The sequence below is a fragment of the Neovison vison genome, chromosome 4 (assembly GCF_020171115.1).
Source record: "Neovison vison isolate M4711 chromosome 4, ASM_NN_V1, whole genome shotgun sequence".
In the NCBI taxonomy this organism is placed as follows: Eukaryota; Metazoa; Chordata; class Mammalia; order Carnivora; family Mustelidae; genus Neogale; species Neogale vison.
In genome coordinates this window covers 78,978,270-78,998,118 of record NC_058094.1, presented here as the reverse complement: position 1 = coordinate 78,998,118, position 19,849 = coordinate 78,978,270, and positions in this window count along the sequence as shown.

The following is a 19,849-nucleotide window of genomic DNA, read 5'->3' as shown; positions in this document are numbered from 1 at the left end:
AAGCCAACACCTCTAGAAACGTTGGTATAAAAAGTGTCCTGTACCCAGCCTACAGAGACTGCCCCCCTGGCCACTTTTTCTCTGTCTGCATGTCAGACCACAGTCACACAAGGTATTGAAACGAACAAACAAGAGGAGAAACTAAATGACCTCTGGAAGAGACATTTAACCCTATCCTAAAGCTATGTATAATACTTGTGAGGAGAATAACTTCTGTTTCAGAACCTCAAATTGTTGACTATAGACCTAAAAATGTATGGGTTGGGGTTTTTTAATGTTATGTTAAGAGTTTTAACTAATGCATATTCAGTGTTTGGACCTACTGTTGTATGAAAGCTAGCAAAATGAAAGTTGCTAGTTACACTGAAAATCTATCATGCTTTTTATGGGTTTTATTCACTTTACAATTCATAGAAAATCAAAACATTATTTTTCTCTTCTAGACATCTACCCTTCCAGACACTATACCTTTTTACTAGTTATATTAATTCTAGATTTAACCTCCCCTCTGATTAGAGATTATCTTCTTCATTCTAACTTTGTCAAGACTAGGCAAAATTGCCTTTTTCTCATTAGCATTGTGCTCTTTTTGGCATTTTAAAAGTATTTTAAGTAGTGACTGCATAAAATGTCATAATATTTGGAATTGAGCCCTTTCATTATATCATTCAATATGAAAAGCTTATGAAAAGAACTGCAAGAAGACTTTAAAAATAAATATCTTGGAGACATTTTTCGCCATTACTTGTGAACCAAAATAATTGCCAGTATCTTATTTGCCCTTAGTTCCTCTCCCTCCACCATTCAGACCACCTCTCCCAACCAGCCACTTCTACTAGGGCGCATATCCAGTAAAAAGCTGGTTTTGTTTTAAATTCTTGTTTTGACTGGGTTGATTAAAAATTACTTCATGATTTTTACCAATCTAAGATACCCTGAAAAGAGAGGATGAAATGCTGGGAATTGGGTACATGGTCATATAATTCAAATAGCTTTCTCTTAACGTGCCAGATTATGCCAGAAAAAGACCGAAAACCTCACAATAGGCTTGCCACTGATTTTTTTTCCTCAATAGTGAATTGCCACTGTTTTCTTTGTTCTTCTTTCTTTTTTCCTCAAAATTATACCCAGACAGGAAGATGACTGAATGTACTGTTCCAGAGCAGTAGAATCACCTCAAGGCAGAGAATGTGTTTTTCCCCCCTCACTAGTACCCCTAACCTATTGTCTTTTTCTGTTTCTGAAGTCTGTGGCAACTTTGAAAAGAACAAATTTCCATCAGTAGCTTCCACAGCATTAGCCTCTAATCATTCCCCAGATATTGACTAATCAGATATTAATTACGGTGCTCTTGAGGTAAAATATGGCTCCTGTCTTCTGTGGGCTTAAATCTTTCTGGAAAGAGAAGACATGGACCTTTTTACTTACACCGTATTAAAACGTGAAAAACAGTAGTTTTATAATAAAAATATCTGTGTAGTTTTGATTTATATTTTTTATGATAAGTGAGTCTGAGCATCTATCTTTTCACAAAGATCAATTTTCATTTTTGAAACTGTACAATCACTTTTCAGCTTCTTTATCTATAATACTATTGGCCTTTTTAGATACTCTGTATATTTAAGGGATATCAGCTATTTCTAAGTTGTATTTTTCCTTGCTTCCATTTAAAATTCTTAAAATTATTTTTACAACAGTGTGATTACTTAAACTATAATTTATTGTTACTTAAATACGATAAATTTGGTTATATATCCATGGGACAACATGGATGAACTTCAAGGACATTATGCTAAATGAAACATGTCAGACAGAGAAAGAAAAATACTGCGTGATTTCATTTATTCATGGAAACAAACAAACACTGGTTTCATAGAAACAGAAAACAGAACGGTAGTTCTCTGGAATGGAGTTGGGGGGAATGAGTGAACATGGTCCAAAAACTTCCAGTTGTAAGATAAACAAGTCCTGAAGGGGCATCTGGGTAGCTTGGTCCTTAAGCATCTGTCTTTGGCTCAGGTCCTGACCTCAGAGTCCTGGGATCAAGTCCCACCCACATGGGGCTTCCTGCTGGGCAGGAACTACTTCTCTCTCCCCCACTCCACTTGCTTGTATTCCCTCTCCGTGTCTCTCTGTCAAATAACTAAATAAAATCTTTAAAAAAAAAAAAGATAAACAAGTCCTGGGGATGTAATGCACAGCATGGTGACCATAGTCACCAATAATGCATTGTATATTTGAAAGTTGCTAAGAAATAGATCTTAAACATTCTCATCTCAGGGGACCTTGCTGGTTCAGTCAGTGAAGCATGCTACTCTTGATCTAGGGTTCATAAGTTTGAGCCCCATGTTTGATATAGAGATTACTTAAAAATATAAAATGTATTTAAAAAGTTCTCATCACAAGAAATAAATCTGTAACTATGTGAGGTAATAGATGTTAACTTAGTTTAATGAGTTAATTTTAACTCATTAATGTTATGCAATATATATATATATCACATCATTATGTTGTATACCTTCAATTAATAAGATGTTATATGCCAATTATAACTGAATAAAATAGGCAGAAAAGAAACAGGTACAATCTGGGCTATTGCTCTATATTTGGGGTATAATTATACTTGTTCTTAAGCAAAGTTTAGACACTTATATTCCTGAAAATATGAAGACTTGTTATTTCTCTTCTGTGCTAATGTTTATTTTAGATTAAACTTCAAAAAGATAGTAAAATTTGGCCTCAATCAACATGAGACAAGTTATCCTAAAAACTTAGAATTTGGGGTGCCTGGGTGGCTCAGTCGTTTAAGTGTCTGCCTTTGGCTCAGGTCGTGATCCCAGGGTCCTGGGATTCAGTTCTGCATGGGGCTCCCTGTTCAGCAAAGATCCTGATTCTCCCTCTCCCTGCTGCTCTGCCTACTTGTGTTTTCTATCTGTCTTTCAAATAAATAAAATATTTTAAAGAAAAATAAAAACTTAAAATTTGCTGTCAGTACTAGAGAGTCCTTGAAGTCATTGCTAAGGGAGGTGATCTGGTGAAGGCAGAAGTTAGGGGTGCAGGGCAGACAAAGGGAAATGAGATAGGCCAGGTGGGAGTAAGGCCCCTTCCTCTGAAGGCTCAGGAAGCTCTTGCATAGAGTGACTGTCCCATGGCTTGACATTGGCCTCACCACAGACTCTCACTAAATGCGCAGGGAGCCCATTTTCCTATGGTCTGAGCAGCAGTTATGTTAGATCATTGTTTCATCAGAAAAGAAGCAGCTTAGGAGTTATTCACACCATTTAGTTCAGTATTTGTGAGACAGAAGCTGTCTGGCAAGTTGGATTGTCTACATGGGGAAAGGTGGTTGTTGACAGACAAAGATTGGGAGCAGCCACTGGGAAGTGACATGCTATTAGGGGCCTGTTGAAAACACTGTGCCTGGGTACCAGTGTTGTTGCTTCATAGCTTTGTTGCTTTGTGAAGTCACTTTACATCATTAAATCTGATTTTCTTTATCTACAAAATGGAATAATACTCTTTGGCATGTCATTTGGCAGGACTATCAAGCAGGGTATGAGTTGAAAATTCCACATAAATTAAGTGTGGTATATAAATATGCATGACTTTGTGGCATGAGGCCAAGGGACCCAGATGCCTCTTCCCTCAAATAAAATCCACCCTGCCCTCAGAGTTCTTTACTACAGACCAAGAAAATCAGGGAGCAGTTCTTTCTCTGTCATGGCCCAGCTCATGCTAGTGAGAGACCAAGACTGGCTAGGAAATTTCTCTCCACTGTACTTTTCAGGGTCCAATCAGGGAGATAAACCATCACTGATTCCTCTGTGGTAGAATCATTGGGGCAGAGGAGGCACTGCTTTGGGCAGAGTGTGTCTGGGCCAAGTCTTACAATTCTGCCCTTGTCCTGGAGCCTGGCATAATGTCCATTTGCTTCTGTCCTGCCCCTGAGCCCACACTCTGCTGCCTCTTGGGGGTAGGTAAGATGATTCTGAAATTCAAAGTCAGCATGGGCATAGGATAGGCTGCTGTACAGAACTTTGATTCTTCCTCTTCCTCTCCTTACCCCTTTCCCCCATAATCCTCTAAGATCTGACAGGTTTTCCTGTAGAATCTCATGCTGAAAAAGAGAACACTGCTTTGTGAGTAATAGTTTGGCTGTTCTCCTAAAGGGGATACCCTGAGCATCTTCTGGAAACCACCTGCCACTGAAAACAGCCACAGTTTTACTCAAAATTCAAAAGAGCTGATTGTTCTCCCCTCTTCACATATTTTAAAGCTATTCCCTCCTAAAGAAATGTAATTGAGTATCTTCTGGAAAGGACTTGCTCTTACTCTATTCCTTCCCTTGTTGAAAACTGGAACACAATGTAGTCAGTGGATTGGAGGTAACATTCCTTTGGGTCTTATCAAGTTACCTTCTCAACAGAATAGGGAGGAAACGTACATTTAATATAACAAAAATTTCTCTTTCTCTCTGTCTACACACACACACACACACACACACACACACACAGTGATTGTGTGTATGTGTGCATTTCTTTCTTCTTCTTTTTTTTTATTTCTTCCTATGGTAACTTGAAGGTTTGCTTTCTATAAGGTTTGCTTTCTATAAGAAGGTTGGTAAATTCTTTCCCCTTTATGTGGCTTCAATTAACTTCCCAATAACATACATTTCCTTCTCTCTCGTCAGCCAATGTCTGCTGCTGGTTTAAGTGCAGTGTTTTATTTATAAATACAGTTGACACTTGAAGCATGCAGGAGTTGGGACACTGACCCCCACACAACTGAAAATCTATGTATAGCCTTTAACTTCCCCCAAACTTAACTACTAATAGCCCATTATTGACTGGAAACCTTACCAATATCATCAACTGTTGATTAACACATATTTTATATGTTGTATGTGTTATAAACCATGTTCTTACAATAAAGTAAGCTAGAGAAAAGAAAATGTTATTATGAAATCCTAAGGAAGAGAAAATACATTTACAGAACTGTACTGTAAAAAACCTGAGTATAAATAAACCCGTGCAAATTCAAATGCATGTTTTCAAGGGGTAACTCTGTTTTTCACTAAACTTCTAAGCTGTCATTTTCATTTCTTTATTTTGGTTGTATGTAATGCCACTATGGAAAAGACCATCTGGCCTTTCTTTTGGCTGAAAAATCAAGAAGACCCACCCCAGAAGGGAGTTTTCATCTCAAAGCTGCCCTCTGACCAGGCTGGGATCAAGGACTGTCTTGTGTTAGTAAATGGAAATATAACCTGTAAACTAAGGTTTGAGGAAGAAAATGATAAAATCCAAGTATTTTAATATTTTGTTTAAATGAGCCTTAGTTAAGAAGCTAGCTAAGTATCTTGTGGTGGTGAAGTCCTGGGAATCTGTAGTCATCCTTGGAAAGAAACATAAAATCAGAAACCAAATATTTTTTTTTCAATTTTACTGAGACATAGTTGATATACCTCATTGTATAACTTTAAGGTGCACAGCATGATGGTTTGATTTATATATATTTGTCCATCTAACACCCATCGTCTCATATAGATACAATACAAACGAAGAAGGGAAAAAAGTTCTCCTTGTGATGAAAACTCCTAGGATTTATTTTCTTAATGACTTTCTATATATCCTACTGCAGCGTTAGCTGTAGTCCTCATTTTGTATATTACATTCCCAGTACTTATTTATCTTCTCACTGGAAGTTTACATTTTTTTACCACCTCCCTACAACTCCCATCCCATCATCCTTCATATCTGGTAACCACAAACCTGATCTCTTTTTCTATGAGTTTATTTTTGTTTTTTTTAAAGATTTCATGTGTTAGTGAAATCATTCAGTATTGGTCTTTCTCTTCCTGGCTTATTTCACTTAGGATAATATTATTAATGTCCATCTACATTGTTCTAAAGGGTAAAATTTCCTCATTTAAAAAATGACAATAATATTCCTTTAGATATAGACAATATATAATAGATAGATGATAGATAGATAGATATCACAAATCATTTATCTGCTCACCCATTGATGGATATCTGTTTCCAAATTTAGGCTATTATAAATAATGAACATGAGGGTGCAGGTATCTTTTCAAGTTAGTATTTTCATTTTCTTGGATACATTCTCAGAAGCAGAATTGCTGGGTTTATTTTTTATTGTTTTATTTGTACTTTTATTTTTTAATGTTTTAAAGATACTTTTCTTTCTATGGTGGCTGTAAAAATTTACAATCCCACCAGCAGTGCACAAGGGCTCCCTTTTCTCCACCTCTGCACCAGCATTTTATAACTCTTGTCCTTTTGATGATGACCATTCTTTGAAGCCTGAGGTGGTATCTTACTGTGGTTTTAATTTTCATTTTTTTAATGTCGAGTGATTTTGAGCACATTTTCACAGACCTGCTTTTCATATTTTTTCTTTGGTGAAATATCTATCCAGAGCCTTTCCCTATTTTTGCAATTAGGTTATTTGATATTTCTGCTATTGAGTAGTAGAAGTTCTTTATATATTTTAGATATTAACCCCAGATATGACTTACAATTTTTTTTCCAATTCCATAAGTCGTCTTCTTCCTTTGTTGATCATTTTTTTTGCTATGAAAAAGTTTTTTAGTTTTTTTAGACTTTTCGTTTTCCAACATGTTTATTTATTTTTTTAAAAGATTTTTATTTATTTATTTGACAGACAGAGATTACAAGTAGGCAGAGGAGATAGGCAGAGAGAGAGGAGGAAGCAGGCTCCCCGTCGAGCAGAGAGCCTGATGTGGGGCTCAATCCCAGGACCCTGGGACCATGACCTGAGCCAAAGGCAGAGACTTTGACCCACTGAGCCACCCAGGCATCCCAACATGTTTATTTTTTATTTGGTTGTTTGTGTTCTTGGTATCATATCCAAAAAATCATTATGAAGACCTACACCAATGATTTTATTCCTTTTTTTTTGCATAATTTCATGTCTTACATTTAACCGTTTAATCCATTTCAAGTCAATTGTTGTGAGTGGTATATAATATGGGTTCAGTTTCATTCTGTTACATTTGAATATCCAATTATCCCAGCACTATCTATTGAAAAGACTGTCTTTTCTCCATTGTGTATTCTTGGATTCCTTGTTAAATATTAGTTGACCATATAAATGAACCACTTAACTCCAGGTTTCAGGAGAAATGCAATACTAAGCAGCTTAAGGGAAAAGTGTTCACACGCCAGATACACAGGATTTCCCAGAATCTGGCACGTTAGATTTCCATAAGAGAACATAGCCCAGGTAAAGATGAGAGCCCATAAAAAAGCTTAACACACCACATAAAGAAAGTGGGTCATGATAGAAGGGAGTAAATATAAACATTGAACATTCTGACATTACAAAGTAATTATGTTTGAAGTGAGTATAAGATAAAAGAAAGAATAAATATCCTCATGAATAAATTGGGCAGTATTTTAGAAATATGTTGATTTAAAAAAGACCAAGCTGAATTAAAAGAAATAAAAAATGTACTCACTGAAACTGAGACAACATGCCTGGAAGATAGAGCTGAGGAAATCATGTGAATGCAACACAGTACTAAACATATTTTTACCAACATGCAATTAAATGAGCAATAAAACCAAGACAAAACCAGAAATAAATGGAGAGTAGCTCTAAACTCATGTATGGATATTTAAAACATGCATAAATAATTTATGGATCCACACCATAATGGAATTATAAAGTCTTCAGAAGTAAACAGCAAAAAACACAAATCTTTTGAGCTGCAGAAAAATTTCCTTTGAAAGAAATAGGTCGTCTTGTTACAAAAGAAGATTAAAAATGAATGACCTCATACAAGCTTTTCAGTTATGGAATGAGTAAGTCACAGGGATAAAAGGGATAAAAGGTACAACATAGGAAACACAGTCAATGATGTTGTAATAATACTGTATGATGAAACATGGTAGCTACACTTGTGATGAGCATAGAATACCATATAGAGATATCCAGTCACTATGTTGTACACCTGAAACTAATATAATATGCTGTGTCAACTATACTTCAGTAAATTTTCTTAAAAAATTAAAAAAAAGCAACCTCATTGTTCAAGAAAATAGGGGAAAAACATAAACTTGAAGAAAGGTGGGGGAAAGAAAAAATGAAAAAAAGAAAATAATTTTCAAAATCTCAAAAATGATAAATAGCACCAATAAAATCAAAAGAAAGCTCTGCAAAAGAATTAATAAACTAGACAGGTTTCTGGCAAGAAAACAAATGGGATAAACTATAATAATTTGTGTAAAACATATGTATATAAAAGTTTTATATTATATAATGTATATACAACATACATATTTAGATCTCTGTGTGAACATATACATTTATATAAACCTGAGTGTAAAATCTTAAGCTAAATATTTACCAACTGAATTTAGGAATGGTGCCAATATGTTATAAAAAAGTTGGCTGTATTCCAGCAACCTTGCATGGTTTAACATTAGAAAAACTTGTTGAAGACATTATATGACCAGATGAAGAGCCATCTCCATATATCTGTAGGACTAGAATGTGCTGACTGAACACCCATCACTTCCGTCATACCCCAGTGGACAACTTATCTGTGTCTCACTCATTTCTAAATTCCTCTGTTGAAAAGATGTAGGAAAAAGGAATGGATTTCATGATATCCTTTGGGGATTATTTGACAAAGGGAGAACATGCATTTTAGGACAATCTCCTGGAGGCTCCTAACTCCTGACAGGTCATCTTGTAGCTAGAGAGAGAAAGATGAGAAGCTCTAGGTTCAAGGAGAATATTTAATGTAATGTCCTGTACTGTGTTTTTGGAAATCTATAGAATCTATCTCCCATGATGAGTAGGCCATTGTACTGTAGGAATAAAAGCCAGTGCTGAGAGAATTTAGAATTCTGTCTGTAGCATTTAGAACGACTTTGTGTCTCATTTGATTGACAGGAAGAGCAGTTTCGGTGTTGAGTTACTAGAACACATCAGAGCATTCTCTTACCTTAAATAACTGTCTCAAAAGGTGCTGCAACCATCTGGATCAAATTAACCACATACTAATGTCAAAGAAAAGAAAATCTTAGAAAATTAAGAATTCAGGTAGAGAAAATCTAAGTAAACAATAATGAAAGAAAAATTAAAGGAATATGAAGTTAATATCAGAACAGAAGTAAAGTTGTCTTTACTCATAGACAATATGATTATCTACCTAGAAATTTCAAGAGAATTATATATGAATAAGTAAGAAGATTTAGAAATCATGTTGGGTTTAAGATTAGTATATAAAGATCAGCTATATTCCTATATTCTAGCAACTGTTAATTAGAACATCATTAAATCAAAAGAAAAAATCACCAAGTTATGGGGATAAATTCAACAAAATGTGGAGAACAGAAAGCTACTGAAAAACAGAAAGTTGTGCTTAAATACATGGAGAGCAATACCATTGCTCCATTTCATGATTAGATAACTTAATAATTATCTTAATCTAAATAATTCATTTTCATTTTAATAAAATACCAACAAATTGATATGTCCACCTTCCTGTTTTCCTCCCTTTTCCCCCACCTCTCTCTTTCCTTCCTTCTTCCCTTCTTTGATTTCATGGAATTTGGGCTCAAATCCATGCAAAATAATAGACGACCAAGTAAAACCAAGACAATATTGGAGAACATTTGGGAACAATCATCCTGTTTAACAATGTGCATTATAAAGCTGTAGACCCAGGTGAAGTAAGATAGAACAAGGCAAAATAAAGGACCCAAAAATAAATCTAGGAATATGAAAGAATGTCATCACACATAAGTGATTGTGGACACATTTTTAATGAGCAGATAACTGACTGGCAATACTGAAGAAAATAAAATCTGATCTTACTTAATGAAAATAAACTCCAATTCTGTGAAATGTGAAAATATGAAAAATAAAACTTTAGAAGTGTTAGAAGAAAATGTAAGTGAATACCTTTTATTTCACAGCAAAGAAAGATATCTTAACCAAGAGACAATGATTTAAAAAATTTAATCATATTAACATTTAAAATTTCCATAAAATAAAATATACTATATTGGAATTAAAATAGAAGTCTCGAGAGAATGCTTGCAATCCATAGAGATAAAATTTTTAAAAAGTTAAGATTAAACTAATGCAATTCATACAGCAGGTGAGATATTAGCATCCAGATTAAGAAAGACAGAAACCCCCATAGATAAGTGGCTAAGAGGCATGAACAGGTAAAAAAAAAAAAAAAGAAAGCCAAATGTGGACATTGAAAATTAAGTTTTAGTTTTGATAGTAATTGATAAAACGGGTAGAGCAGAGGGAAAAATGAGAAAGGGAAATGAGGATGATGGGAAAGAAATATTCCAGTAACTACCCTTATGAACTAGATTAGTTAGGAGTTGAAGTGAGCCCAGCACAACTGGTTAATGGTTAATTGGAAAAAAAAAAATTTAAGGAGGTTAGTTGTGTGAGTGAGTAGATGTCCTGGGATGACAGGAGCAGCAGTCTGTGTTTGGCCTGTAGAGAGACAGTGAAGTCTTATGGTTAAAGATTTCAGAGGTTGGGGGACTCATGATAACTCTGCTCAGTGTTTGTCCTTGAGGATGGGAAGCAGAGGTGAGTGAAGACCTTTGGGTTTGGGAAGGTCAAGTGTTTGTGGATGGAACCACCAAACACTGAGATTGCTAGAACAGGAGATAGGTTAGGCATGAAGAAAGCAGTGCTTAAAATTTTATCATCTTGTGTAGTCCAAAACAGTTCTGTTATACTGATAGATAAAAAACAAAAACAACAAAAAATTAACATAAACTGGAAAATCTTTGCAGATTAAAGCTAACAAGTACTTTTTTCCTCGTGCGTTGACCTGTGCATTAATATAACTAGGAAATCTAATTGAGATGAATAATTATTCTACTTGCCTCAAGGCTAAAAAGAAAAGGAAAATTATCAGCCTCTTTATTGGAATGCAATAGAATGTTGCTAGTTTCGCAGCTCTCACCAGAAGGTGAGTGGATCTTCACATATTTTCTTCTTGTCCTTTACAAACTGCTTGATTACTAATTGATCTTGTACTGTTTTCCAGTTCTGTTGCTTCTGAAGAAAAATACCTCTAGGAAAAGCACGACTTTTCTTCCCCTCTCACATATCCCGCTGGTGATAAGATGAAGTAGTTTCCCAAGTTTTGGTTTCCTACTGTACATTTTGCATGCTTGTTCTCAGCTACTGAGACTTAAAATCAATTCTAAATCATTCTGTGTGGCCCTATGAGCTCATGCAGGCTGAATGCTGAGTATTTAGAGGCTGTAATAATTGATGGGTCTTCCAGTTCTCCTTGAAGATACACTGCCTGTCTTCCTCCACAAGTGATCATGTGTCACCTTACTTAGTTATATATGTCCTGACAACTGACAAGCAATGATATGCTTAGTAGAACTTTAAACAGAGCATGAAAGCTTCTGAAAATACAGTTAATCACTGACAGTGGCAGTGCTTAAAAGTCCTAAGTATCTCTCATACTAGTGGAGGTGAGAGTCCCTGACTGAAACTCAGGGTCACTGCATCCCCATCCTTGCTTGCCTCCAACTAGCACTATATCCACGGACAACGCACTGAGAGTCCCCATGCTCTCATCTCTTCACCTATAAAAGATTCATTTTTTTTTAATCTATAAAAGATTCTCAAGAGTCTCAATCAAACATGATAGGGTGATTTGGATGCATCAATGTATGTTTAAGAAGTTAAGGAAATCAATACAAGTTCAATGCTCACAAAAATATTTACAAGCTGCCAAAACAAAAACAAAAACAAAAACAAAACCCACTCATTTTAAATCAACTGGTGCATTACAGTATTATGTCTTTTCTTTAGCATCTCCAATTTGCTTGTTCTTTAATTTTAAACATGTTTTCAGAGTTGAAGCAGGATGGCCAACCAGGCTGCAGCAGTTTCAAAAAAGACGCAGTGTTTTAAAATGTAACATAATTACCTGTAGGCTGACCACACCGTTTTGTGATATGTTAAATATATTAGGGACATTTAACAAGGAATAACTATTTTAACTTCCTTCATTATTTTATATTAATTCCATATTATTCTCTAGCAGTAACACACGTGATCATTTTCAAAGCAGAATTAAAGTTTTAAAACAACAAAACAAGACCAACGTATTAAAATAGAACTGCATTCCTACAAAGCTTAGCTTGTGTCTAAACCTTATTATTACTATTTTAAAGGAAACCTTAGCCCTCTCTTCTAGAAAACCAAAAATAGTAGGTTCACTAATAGAGTTTTATGTAGTATTATTTGAACTTAATACAATGAACCTGTTTATCAAATCAAGTGTGTGTGTGTGTGTGTGTGTGTGTGTGTGTAGTCCCAAAGAGCTATAGACATTTCAGGGATCATATAAATTAGGAGATTTGGATTATATTCTTAGTTACTTGATAAATTTCCAAACATAAGAATTCTCAATGGCCTTCCTTAATAGAAATATCAATGTTCTATGGAAAGAACCTAGATGTCCATCAACAGATGAATGGATAAAGAAGATGTGGTATATATACACAATGGAATACTATGCAGCCATCAAAAGAAATGAAATCTTGCCATTTGCGACAACATGGATGGAACTAGAGCGTATCATGCTCAGCGAAATAAGTCAAGCAGAGAAAGACACTACCATATGTTCTCCCTGATATGAGGAAGTAGTGAAGCAACATGGGGGCTTAAGTGGGTAGGAGAAGAATAAATGAAACAAGATGGGACTGGGAGGGAGACAAACCATAAGTGACTCTTAATCTCACAAAACAAACTGAGGGTTGCTGGGGGGAGGGGGGGTTGGGAGAAGGGGTGTGGGGTTATGGACTTTGGGGAGGGTATGTGCTTTGGTGAGTGCTGTGAAGTGTGTAAACCTGGCGATTCACAGACCTGTACCCCTGGGGATAAAAATATATGTTTATAAAAAATAAAAAAATTTAAAAAAAATAGAAATATCAATGTTCACTGAAGAGAGAATAAGGGGCATTCCTTGGGTTCATTTTTTAATATTAAATCAGGCAGGGAGAAACATACAGAAAATGGCTGAAATTTTCAAACTGCTTGTTTTACTTTCCATAATTTCACACTTGAGACAGCCTGTGCTTTGAATCTTGAAATATGAAAAAAATGAATTATTTTTTCCCCCAAAGACCATTATTTCCATGTCTTTGCTTGGTTTTTCTTTTTCTTTTTCCAATTTATAAGTGATTTAGATTACTAAGATTGGAATCCCATATGCAGACCGGTTACTACCTTAACTCAACACATGTCACTGGTTGAAGTCATTCATTTTATATAACTTCAGGATTCACACTTTGTCTCATCCTTCTTGAATATTATAAAAAATAAATCAAAATACTTGTTGAACCTACTTGGTATTTAGAAAAAAGTCCCAGGGTTCCTGGGTGGTTCAGTGGTTAAGCGTCTGCCTTCAGCTCAGGTCATGATCCCAGGGTCCTAGATAGAGACCAGCACAGGGCTCCCTGCTCACCAGAGAGTCTACTATTCCTCTCCTTTCTGCCCCTCTCCCCAAACTTGCTGGTGCATCAGCACTCATGCACTATGTCTCAAATAAATGACATCTTTTTAAAAAAAGAAAAAGAAAAAAATTCCAATGTATCTGCAATCAGAACCCAACACTGAATTAAATAATTAACTTTTAAAAAAAAAGAGACAACAAATCAAGTTGGTTTTCCAGGTTATTTATTATTTTTTTGAAATACAGTATTCTAAAATGAATAGAAATATTGTTTGAATTATCTAGTTAGAATGTTAAGATCAAAATATAATAAAAATATTTCAGAATAACAAAGAAAAGAAAACCCTGACAGTGATCAGAACACACTGTGAGCAAGAACATATACTTTGTATCCCCCATAGAGTCTTGATTCTTCTCCGCACTGAGAAAGTTTGTCATATGAATTAAATCATCCCATGCTATCTCATTATGCATGTTAATACACATTCAAAGGTGAGGAATAAAGAGGGGAGTTGAGTAAAATCTCATTTTCCTGGAGAATTATCTTTCAATCACTTCATTCAAAAAAGACAAATAAAACACTAGCTGAAAGTTTTTACAGATGTGACATATGAAGCTTTTCTTCCCTATTCTCTAACTCTGTATCTTCAGTTCAGAATTCCTCTGCTTTAATTCTGGTTTGCATATTGAATGTCAATGTAAGAAGGTATTTAGATAAAGGATTGATTCCTTTATCTAAAAGGCTTAAAGAACTTTGAGACATCTTATTATTGCAAAAGTCCAGGAACATGGGAGAGGAAAGGGATATGTGGATAGAGGTTAGTAAAAGATGTTCCCATTGTAAGTCCTCTAAGCACACCTTTTGAACTGCTCATTCACGTTAGAGATTTTGGTCAGTTTCTGCCTCCTAAGAGTGTGATTTCTCTCCAGCTAAACAACACACAGTAAACCTGCTTGTCTACATTGGTTACCCTGGGGAGGCACTCTCCCATGTGAGCAAAATATATTGCTATGAATCCAAGGTGAAATATTGAGATAATTATGCTCCTCAGCTTTTAGAATCTAAGTGTATTCAAATACTCTGTATGGCTCTTCGTTTCAATGGTATAGTCACACTCTCGGGGATCACAAACAGAAAGTGTACATTACAAGCATTTTTTTTTTCAAAAATGTGATTAATTTTGAAACATGTACATTTATTTTTGCCAGCAAATTTTGACTCAGCTAGTTCTTGGCATTTACCTCCAGGATTTTGGCAGATAATATTATTTTCTATCTAAAGAAGAAAAATTTCCATTTTCTGGCCATGCATATTTTGAAAATTAAAGATTTAATTGTTTACCATCTAATGTAAAGACTCATTTTCCCTATTAGGATTTCCATCAAATAGGGTCAGTGATGGACACTGACTACCATTTAAATCTATGGTAATTCCACAGAGGTTTTAGGAAAGCCCACATAGAATCTGGCTTCTTACATGTTTTCATTTTTCTAACTTTTTTTTTTTTTTTTTGGTCTGGCTTCTTTCTAATTTGTCATGATGCATATATTTGTGCTGTAATACTGTCTTATATTAAAAAAAATGGAGGGGCACCTGGGTGGCTCAGTGGGTTAAAGCCTCTGCCTTCCTTCGGCTCAGGTCATGATCCCAGAGTCCTGGGATCGAGCCCCACATCGGGCTCTCTGCTCAGCGGAGAGCCTGCTTTCTCCTCTCTCTCTGCCTGCCTCTCTGCCTACTTGTGATCTGCCTGTCAAAGAAATAAATCTTTAAAAAAAAAAATGGAAAGGATTTAAAGCCATATTTTTAACTTAACAGTTGTCCTAATTGACCCGAATATAGAAATGTATCCAGTGATGTTGTGCAGAATAGATTTTGACTTAATCAAAAGAGGCAGTTATTTTTTGCTCACAAAGTGTGTAAGTCCCAAATTAGGTGGTTCGGGTTATATGTGGTGGTTCCATGGTGTCCCTGGATATTCAATCCCTTTCCAGTTCTCAGCTCCACCATTTATAGGGTAAGAGCCATTGTCTCATGCTCTAAAGAACAATGCTGGTGTTGGGGTTTCATCTGCTTCCAGCAAGAAGTGCATAGGAAAAGGTAAAAAGGCAGTCAGTGCCCAGCTAATCTGCTCTGGCTGAGAGTCTACCTAGTCGTAACACCCTCTCTCCCCTAGTGACTTGTGATCATATCTCTTTAGGCAGAACTGTGTCCTCTGGCAATCCCCAAGTTGCAAAGGAGTCCACAAAATATAAATATTTGGGTGAGCATTCTGCTGTCATAAGGAAAATCAGGGAATATGAGAATTTCATTAGGCAACTAGCAGTCTTTGACACATCCAGAAACACTAAATTAATTTAGAACTAGCAGTCAATAGAGTCTAATGCATCTTCATATACATTTTATCTTTTGGAACAAAAATCTAAGTAAAGAGACGTGATGATAACAGTCTTGCAGTCATTCAATAGCCTCTTGCTGATGAAGAAATTGACTGTCAAGTGGGAAAATAAGCCAACAACACATCTAGCCACATACTCTTGTCTAGACCATTGACACCTTCCAATTAACAAGATTGGTCTGTACTTTAATGCACCCGAGATGGCAAAGCAACTGACTGAAATGTGAAACCGGCCACTGCAGGTTATGTTGACCCAAATTTCTGATTGTTTCACCAAATTAAACTGTCTGACTTTGTTGCAGAGTTAGTTTTCATTTGTTCTGATTTGGGGGGGGTAACATCTTTGAATTATTATTTCCATAAGGTGTATTTCCTGAGGAAGCATCATAATATTCCCAGGAAGTAAACGTATTTCAATCGGGTAACTGGTTCCTGGTGAGACTCGTATGAAGGAAGGACAGACCTCTATTTTCTCTCATGTATTCACTTATAACTGGATTGGCAAGCGCTCCCAGAAATATTTCCCAGAAGTTGTAATTTCACTGAGAATCTTTTTTTAAAAGATTTTACTTATTTATTTGACAGAGAGACACACACAGTAGGAGAAGGGACACAAGCAGGGGGAGTGGGAAAAGGGAGAAGCAGGCTTCCTGCTGATCAGGCAGCCTGATGAGAGGCTTGGTCCTAGAACCCTAGGATCATGACCTGAGCTGAAGGCAGATGCTCAACAACTGAGCTACCCAGGTGCCCCTCCACAGAAAATCTTAATTACTCTTGTTCATTAGATCTCAATATTTCTTTGATTTAGCTAGAAAAAAAAATGTAGTTTCCATTAGAAAAGCTCATTTCCAATTATAGCCTAATTTACCTAACTCTCCAGGACTACTGAAAGCTTTCAAGACATATTATATAAGGTGGATAAATAAAAATTTTACAGGACATTTTTTCCAAATTAGTGTGTTTAATATTCACACAAAGTAGTTTAAACTTATTTCATCAAATTGTTTTAAAAAATATTGATTTTGATTTTGTTGTGTATGTCACCTTATAAACTGTTCAGTATTTCCTACATATTAAGTAATATAAGCTTATTTATATTGAAAATGAAAAAACAAATTTCCATGTGTGAGATGATACAGTTTTCAAATTCTTTTGGGGGAATGGAGCAAAAAGAGTGAAAACAACTGAGCAGTATGGTGTCAGGTGAGCTGCTCATTCTCTCTGCCTATTTCCTCACCGATCATGCCTCTTTCCCAGGGTGTGGTGAGACAGAACTGAGCTGCATGCTCAGCAGAGGGACTGGCTCAAAAAACATACCTGAGGGCTGTTAATTTCCTTACTCTTCCTGCATAGCCCTCCATAATTTGTCCCAGGTTTCTGACCACCCCCCCATACTTTCTTCCCCATTCTACTCTTCGCTTTAACCCAACCAAATTCCTGATGCCTCGTCAACATGCCATGCTCATTGTGAATGTTACTTCCCATCTCTTCAATCCTTATTGTCCTCTCTATGTACGCAGAATGCATTCATCTCTTGGGCGCCTTGCAAACCCTGCTTCCTCCAAATCCCCTCTCTGTTTTTGCATTAACCCATTTTATCCTTCTCTGCACTCTGCTACTCCAAATGTCTTTTCCACTCATTTTCACATTTAAATCTGGTCATGAGTTACACAGAGTTTGGAGCTCAACAAATGTTATCTGATGCAATGTGGAGGGGAAAAACTATGACACAACACAGTTCCCTCTGCATCACGTATCTTAAAACATATTTATAGATGTAAATAATGATATTTTTCAAGGCTTAGAAATAGTAACCCTGCTGTGATGAGAGAAGAGGAAACAAGTAGGGCCAATTCCAACATGGGGGGAGGAGGTCCCTCTCTCCACATCTCCAAGCAATTCTTAGACCCCTGCATGGTGTCTGAGAATTCAGCTAAACTTTGGCACTATCCAGAGACACCATCAGATTCCACAGGTTGAGGATTTGGTCATGCAGTACCACCTCCAATCCCTCGCTTTGGAGACCAGTCTCAAACCCCAGGCTGTTACCTGTGCTTCCAACCACTGGCACAGTAGGAGGTTCCAGTGACCTTCTCCTTAGGTTCTTTTAATGAGCTGGAGTGGCTAATGGAATTTGGGGAAACACTTAGGCTCCCCAGTTTGTTAAAGGATATGATAAAGGATACAAATCAACAGTCAGAGAAAGGCATACATAGAGGTAGGGTAAAAAGACATGAAGCTTTTGTGCCCTCTCCAGGAGTACCACACTTCTGGCATTGCCATTGGGTTCACCAACTCAGAAGTTCTGAAAACCTGGTCATTTTAGGTTTTGTTTTTTTTTTTTCCCCCTATTTATTTATTTATTTATTTTCCTATTTATTTGTTTTCAGAAAAACATTATTCATTATTTTTTCACCACACCCAGTGCTCCATGCAAGCCGTGCCCTCTATAATACCCACCACCTGGTACCCCAACCTCCCACCCCCCCGCCACTTCATTTTAGGTTTTCATGGAGGCTTCATTACAGAACCATGATTGACTAAGCAATTGGCTGTCAGCTAATTCAACCTGTAACCTTTCCTCCCCTCAGAGGTCTGGGAACCTCTAATCCACATGATTGGTTGAACTTCCTGGCAATAAGCCCAAGCCATTGGTGGGTAGGATGTCCAGAAGTCACCTTAATTAACATGACAAAAGACATCTTTAATGCCTTCCTTAAAGGAAAGTCCAAGAGTTTTAGCAATTGTGAGTGAGGAACTGGATGAAGACCAAATACATATAAGAAATATATTTTGGTCATTTGCATAACCAAATATATATTTTTTATAAATCACAATATGACAGTACATATACTCCCCTGCTAAGTGATAGTTCCCAGAGCTGTGTTGGACTGAGTATGAATCTGCTGCATAGGAAATTAAAAAATTGAAAAATAACCCAGGAAATTCCAGTTTTTGCTTCCATGTAGGGAGCTTAGAAGTCATCACTCTGTCCCAGTAAAAAGTTGAACAAAGCGAAAACAAATAATATTTCTTAGATCTGTAAGAGAAGTGAGGTCACAGAGCAAAAGGCTGCTCCCAAATATTAGAGAGAGCAAGAAACAAAAACAGATTTGCAACTTCTCAGAGCAAACATTTAGGAGCCAAAATCTCTCCAGGAACTGAAGCAGGTGGGAAAAAACAAACCATACTTGAGGAATTACTGGAGGCTCAGAGTGGACAAGTCTGAGAGCTAAAAACTCCCAAAGGACCCAGTTGTGGGTGGGGGGGTGAGGGAAGGGGAAATTTTGTGAGTTTGACCTCTAGGCTCTTGACCAGGTTCCTATAGTAGGTATGGGGGAAAAAATTTCGTGCTTCTGGCCAGAAGAAGGGAAAAGGGGAACTGTTTTTGAAATATGCCAGAGCACTCTGTTCTCCCTAACAAAATCAACCCAAAGGAGAAACTACTTAACCAGAGCCTGCCTATTGGGGTTGCATCAGAGCTTAACCAGCCTGGCAGAAAGGAAAAAAGATCAACTTCAGCCAGTTCTAGCCATCTTGTTCCACCTAAGGGGAGAAGGTGCATAACTGAGAAATCCTTGTGAAATGTGCCAAATTAAAAAAAAATGTGCCATAGACCTTAACAGACACCTCATGGAAGAAGATACACAGATGACAAACAAGCATATGAAAACATGCTCCACATCCTAAGTCATCATGGAAATGCAAATTAAAATAACAACGAGATACCAGTTATACAACTATTAGAAGGGCCAAAAGCCCTTCTGACAATAACGAATATTGGTGAGGGTGTGGAGCAACAGGAACTCCATTCATTGCTGGTGGGAATGCAAAATGGTACAGCCACTTTGGAAGACAGTTTGGTGGGTTTTTTTTTTTTTTTTTTTTTTTTTTTTTTTAAAGATTTTATTTATTTATTTGAGAGAGAGAGACAGTGAGAGAG